The sequence below is a fragment of the Rhinatrema bivittatum genome, chromosome 12 (assembly GCF_901001135.1).
Source record: "Rhinatrema bivittatum chromosome 12, aRhiBiv1.1, whole genome shotgun sequence".
NCBI lineage: Eukaryota > Metazoa > Chordata > Amphibia > Gymnophiona > Rhinatrematidae > Rhinatrema > Rhinatrema bivittatum.
Genome location: NC_042626.1, coordinates 8,697,537 through 8,704,211, shown reverse-complemented (window position 1 = coordinate 8,704,211; position 6,675 = coordinate 8,697,537).

Below are 6,675 nucleotides of genomic sequence, written 5' to 3'. Positions count from 1 at the left end.
GCAATGGATACGTCTGCCGGGGGCAAGTTTTGAAATGTCGCTTAAACTTTGTGGCTGCTCCCTGAAAAAAACCAGAAGTGCCCCAGCGACGTTCTGAAGGCACCACCGCTCCTTGCCATATGACAACACGGGCTTCAATTCGATCGTACGATCCCGAACACGTGGTGTCGTACTGGGGGGGGGGTGTTTGATAGAGGAAATAAAAGAGCAAATCAACTTTCAACGCTTCAGTAGTCCGAAGCATTCCAGTTAGCAAGAAAAAACCTTGGATTTTGTTGATGAAATCCCGGCCTTGCAGCGCCCAGGTGCAATCACGCAGCATCGTGCACCAGCTTACAGTGATAGTACCTCCTCCCAGCCAGCGGTTTGGCATATGAAGGCTTGCGAGCTTTATTGGGTCTCTGTTCTGTGTGGTGGCAGCCTGAAGCTATTATGTCTCCAGAAAAACAAAACTGAGGCGACCAGCGGAGACTGCTCGTTGTGCGTATTACAAGAGCTGTCTTCTCCCATGGCAATGGACGTCAGCACTGCAAAGGCCAGACTAAGCTTCAAACAGCAGTCCATAATCGCCTCTTCCAAATTGAATTTATTTTAATGTTTTTACTCCTCGGGGGAGATTGCAGGCTGTAGTGGTTTTAAATAAGCAAGTCTGGAGGTTCACACTGTTGTGGTATGTGAATCATTCTGAGGTTGTATTTTTAAATGTAAAGGGATACTTAAAGAATATAAAAGATGCCAAGCTGAGTCAGACCGTAGGTCCATCGAGCCCCAGCATCCTGTCTCCAACAGTGACAAATCTGCGGTCACAAGTAGAGTAACCTCGTGGTTAGAGCAGCAGGCTGAGAACCAGGAAACCAGCGTTCAATTCCTGCTGATACTCCTTCTGACCTTGAGCAAGTCCCTTCACCCACCGATGCCTCAAGTATATTCACAAAACCACATTAGCCATTTATCATGCGGTAAATGGCTTAACGCGGGATAATGCAAGCTATTTCAAATACCTCCTGTTAGTCTGGCCCTGGTACATACACACTGAAATGAGCCGCTTAGCATGCAGATGTATGCTAATCAGCTCATAAATACCTAAATCAAATAACGCAGCTTGCTGAAAAAAAAATCACAAGCCGTGTTATTTGATTTGAAGTTAGCTACAACTCTTGTGTTTTAATTATTTTCTGCTGGGAGCATCGGGAAGGTAATGCACGCCTCAATGCTCCTGGGGCCCTGTCTTAAAAGGGCCATCGACCCAAAAGTAAGATCCTCTTCCTCGAAAGTCAAAAACTCCAGGGGTCTCTGTAGACCCCTGTTCCTCCCCCTGGAGGCAGCCTGTTTTCAAATATTAAAAAAAAATAGATTTTATAAATCATTGCCAGGGAAAAAAAGACATGTTGGATGTTTGCGGAGAACGCATTCAGGCACATACTTTTTGGCTGTGTTAATGTTTTTATTACAGTAAGTTTTTGATGTTACATTTGAACAGTAAATTTAACAATGAGTGGGCAAGTTAATATTTTGTCAATAAATAGAGTTGTCTTCAATCCAGTAAGTGGAAAAGAATGCTACAGATATTTTTTTTTTTTATATTTATAATTTTTATTGATTTTCATACTGCATTTGACAACACAATAATTCAAAAAGAAGAAAATATACATATCAATATAATAATTCGTATAATCATAATCATTCGGAAATTAACATCCTTATTTAAGAATCATATTTCTTGTAGAAATAAAACATTTTTATGATTATACATCCATTTATAAGGCAATGGGGAGATCCATAATTCTTAATTCTAGGCAGGCAAGAAATTGTAAATAATAAAGAAAAAAAGAAGGTAGGTCAGTATATACCTCTATAACCCGTGGGAAGTTCAGGTGGCATTATTTAAGGCAATTCGGGAATCAAAAAAATTACGTAAATCTTGTGGATCAAAGTACACATATCTTTGAGAGTTGATTTTTAATACACATTTACTAGGATAACGAACAACCATATATGCACCCAGGTTTTTAACTTCCTGGGCCATACGAAGAAATTGTTTTCTACGAATTTGCATATCCCTAGATAAGTCCGGATAGATCCAAACTTTCTCACCTAAATAGGTTTTATCCCTATTTCTCAAAAATAACCTCAAAATAGTGTCTCTATCTGAGGAAAAGACAAATCTAATACAAAGAGTTCCCCGAAACTCAATTTGTTCTTCCATTGACTGTTCCAGGAAGCCCGTTAGATTTCCCAAATCTTGCGATTGTATCTCCATATCCTGTTGTTTTCCTGCCTTCTTCCCAGTATTTACATAAAAAATCTTTTCAATAGGTGGTATACCTTCCATAGGTAATTGCAGATTTTCCTGTAAATATCTTTTAAGTAGAATGCTACAGATATTTAAGTGTAACAATGCACATAGAGACCCATTTATCCCAGGCTGAATTTGAAAACTACAAAAGGATTGGATGAGTTGGGTATACGCTGCTCCCTTTACGTGTAAGAGTGGAGGGGATATGTATCTTGCTTCGCAAGAGGCTGCCTAATCAAGTTCTTAAAACTAAAGTTGATGGGGATGGCAGATTTGTGATCCTGCACAACTGTAGTAGGCACTTGACGGAGTTGGCGTTGGTGAATATCTATGGATAAACTGGCTTCTTTGCTGAGTTTTCCCTGGAGCTGGGGGAATTGGAGGCACCCCTGTGGTGAATAATGGGTGACTGGAATAACTGTTTAGATCCCCATAGGATAGGTCTGATTCTAGTAGTCATCAGAGAGTGCTGGGGGCATTATCCTCTACGGTTAAAATGTATAATTGGATTACTGTTTGAAGGGTGAGAAACTCATCTGGGAGAGAATATACCTCTCTCCTAGTCTATTGATTATTTCATGTGCTCTGACAAATCTCACCAGACACCACGCTTTTTCAGTGGCTGGTCCCACTCTATGGAACTCTATCCCAGATTACTTTAGGCTTCAAAAAAACACAAGGGAATTTAAGAAAAATCTAAAAACCTATTTGTATACCGTCGCTTATAAACAGGCACCAGCAGACTAAGTTCCACCTGGCCTCGTTTGTATTACCCTGCCCTTCCTGTCCCCTCCATGAGTCCTACGGTATATTACCGTGCTTTTTCCCCTTTTATTTTATATGTGACTTTTGTTTTTATTTTTTAATGTATGTTTTTATATTGGTTATGTTTTTATTATAAATGTACCTTCTGTGACCTGCTTTGATCTACCCACCAGAGGCGTACTAAGGGGGGGGGGCGAGGGGGGGCAGTCCGCCCTGGGTGGCAGAAGGGGTGCCATTGCCGCCATCTGGAAGGTCCTGCAGCGGCATGGAACAGTGACGTGGCGGGGGGAAACCCCCGCCAGCAAAAGCAAGGGCCTGCAGTGGCAGAGGCCAGCCGGCGCTGCCGGCATTTCCTGGAGCCGGCGCGACGGCAAAGAACAGGCTCAGCATTGCCACCAGTGCTCCAGGAGCCAGCGGCAGAAGAACAAACCTAGCGTTTCAGCCGGCGCGCCCGGAGCTGGCAGCAGAAGAAGAGGCCCTGCGGGCATATCTTGGAACTCTCCAGATTTGGCCCAGAGACTCCGAAATTCTGAATGAATGGCCGGGTCTCCGGGTCGACTTCCAAAAACTCCAGCTGCAGAGGAAGAAAGCAGGCCTCAAGAGCCGCGGGTGGACCCCATCCCACCGGCGGCGAAGGCAAGAAGGGGCGTGTGCATGATCCAACCGGGAGCAGGAGGGAGCCCGCTCAGCTGCTGCTGCTCCTCCTGTGACAGCCCTGCGGTATTAAAAAATCGTGAGCTCTGCTGATCTCGGGCACGGGCTTCTTCTTGCCTTTGCCGCCGGTAGGGATGGGATCCATGGGCGACCCTCTTCTTTCTTTTTTGGACTGCCAACCCCCCCCCTCCCCAGGGGTGTACCTTTCACCAGCTCCAAAATACCAGGGCCCTGCCACTCAGGGGCCAACCCCATTTTCCAGCCTGATCACCCACTGCAAGGGGCATCTTGCCAAACCTCTAGGTAAAATGTATTTTTGTTATTATTTATTTACTCTTTTAAAACAACTATTCACACTTCTAACCACAGGATTTTCCTTTTCTTTGTCCCCACAATACTCTGGGATGTTCTCATGATAGAGACTTTGCCTAGTACTAGAGCAGGGGTAGACATGAATGAGAGTGTATCAGGCTGTGAGTGAGTGTGATCATGTGTGTATGTGTGTGAGAGAGAAGGAGAGAAGTGAGTGAGAATGAGCACGTATGCGTGTGAATGAAGGCGCGAGTGAACAAGTGTGTATGTGTATAAGATAAAGTTTATGTGCATACCCTCCCTCACCTCGCTCCTCCATGACAATTTCAGGGTGACCAGAAATCAAAAGTTCCCAGGCATGCCCTGCGGTGCTGCCGACGGCCAAAAAAGGGAGAGACTGGCCCTGTGAGAGTAAGTGCCAGGGTATGAGGGGGTGTGTATGAGGATGTGTGTGTTAGCGTGTGAGAGAGACAGGAAGCGTGTCTGTGTGAAAGAGAAGGATGGAAGAAGCATGTCTGTGTGTGAGAGAGGTACAGAGAAAGTGTGTGTGTATGAGAGAGAGGGAGCATATTGTGTGTGTGTGTGTGTGTGTGCTCCCCGTGTACAACAATCTTAGGATGAGAGATATGGAGAGTGGGAGATTTTTAAAATCCTTATTAGTTTTAATTATTAGGTGTTAGTTGATGTGTCAGCTGTTTTTAAATATTTTATGGTTGTTTAGGAAATTTTAAAATTATATATTGGGGTGTGTGCCAAAGAAATATCCACCCCAGGTGCCAAATACTCTAGGTACGCCTCTGCTATCTACATTGCTTAAGCGGTATACAAAAAAAAAAAATGTAAATAAATAAATAAAGCTCTCTCCAGTATTACACAGTATGATAGCAGGCCATGTCAGCTCTTTGATCTTCACCCTATCCTTATGACATTGGCATGGGTTCTTTTTTCAAAATCCTTGTGCAGATGGAGACTGAATTTGTTGTTGCTTGGGAGACAGGAGTTTCATAAACTAGTTTCTGATGCAGCAAAACTTTTTAATTCCCATCGTTACAGGGAATCATGCGATCCTACTCTTAGATGGAGGTCTCTAAAAGCAGCTCTTGGGGTAAAATAATTAGTTATGCTAGTTACGTCAAAAGAGCTGGTGTAGTGAAGCAAGAAAGAGTAGACAACTTGATTAAAGAGCTTGAAGAATCTAAGGAGAAATTCAGCTCACTGAGATGAGAGAGCAGCTTAAATTACTCCAGACTAATAAAACAGAACTAGCTTTCTGTTACATGAGACAAAAGTATTATCAGCATGGTAATACGGTAGGAACAGGGCGCCTTTAGCCAGGGCTGTAAGGAAGAGGAAAGCACAAGCTACAATCTATGAACTGCATAAGAAGGAGGGAGGTTTTACTGGCGAGAGCCAAGAAATGGGTGAAATTATTAAAGTATCCTGAGCAGTTGAGGCCAGTGGAGTTGTTCTTGGGTAAAGTCGACTTACCCCGTCTTCAGTCGTCAGTAGCAGAGGCCCCCATTTCTGAGCTGGCAAGAGTTCCGGTTTCGATGGATACTACATAGATTTCTATAAAAAGTGTAGAGATGATCTTGTGACTGACCTACATAGAAACATAGACGTGAAGGCAGAAGAAGACCAAACGGCCCATCCAGTCTGCCCAGCAAGCTTTCACACTTATTTTTTTCTCATACTTATCTGTTACTCTGACCGCTGAGGTCAGGGCCCTTATTGGTAACTTTTTGGTTCTAGTTTCCTTCCACCCCTGCTATTGATGTAGAGAGCAGTGCTGGAGCTGCATAAAAGTGAAGTATCAAGCCTACTGATTGAGCTTTTTAATTATTTGAGGGATTTCCCATCCTCAGTGTCACAACTTGAAGTTTGTGCAATAAGAAAGAAGACAGTGACATCTTGGCCTATATCCTTTCTAAATTTGGACTTTAAAATACTAGCGAAGATTTACAGATGGGGCTGGAGCACCTCATGCCTTTGCTAATTCACCCTGTCAAATGGGGTTTATTATGGGGCATCAGCCCGTGAATAACACAAGAAAACTGTTCTAATTTGCTGCATGTCTCCAGAACGCACAAGTTGAAAGTTTCGGTCTTAGCACTAAGCCCTGTTTATTCGGGGTGCTTGGAAAGTTTAGGTTTCCCAAAGAATTTAATAGCTGGATTATATCTATGTGTACATCTCCCCAAATATTGATATCACAGTGCTTCCCATTCTCCGCTCTTCCCTTTACCGTGCTCAATCTATTCAGCATTGCATATGGATTTTGGGATTTAAAATTGAGGGTACTGAATATAAACTTTTCCCGTATGCAGATGATATATTAATCTAGTCTCATTTAGATGTTTCAGATCTGAGATTGCTGGACATGTTGGAGAGTTATGGTGGGGTGTCTGGATATCAGATTAATTTTGAGGTCTAAATTGCTCATTATAGGTGACAAAGTGCAAGTGCTTAGATGTTTGGCTCATATCAAGACTCAGGTGCGGCAGAGGGCTTTCATTATCTTGGTGTGGAAGTGTCACCTTCGGTGATCTCTCTAAGTGTAATTATATAAAGAAAGATTGGAAGGATTGGACTGATTTATTATTTTTTGGGCTGGCTGCATTAATTTGTTCAAGATGTATATTATTTCC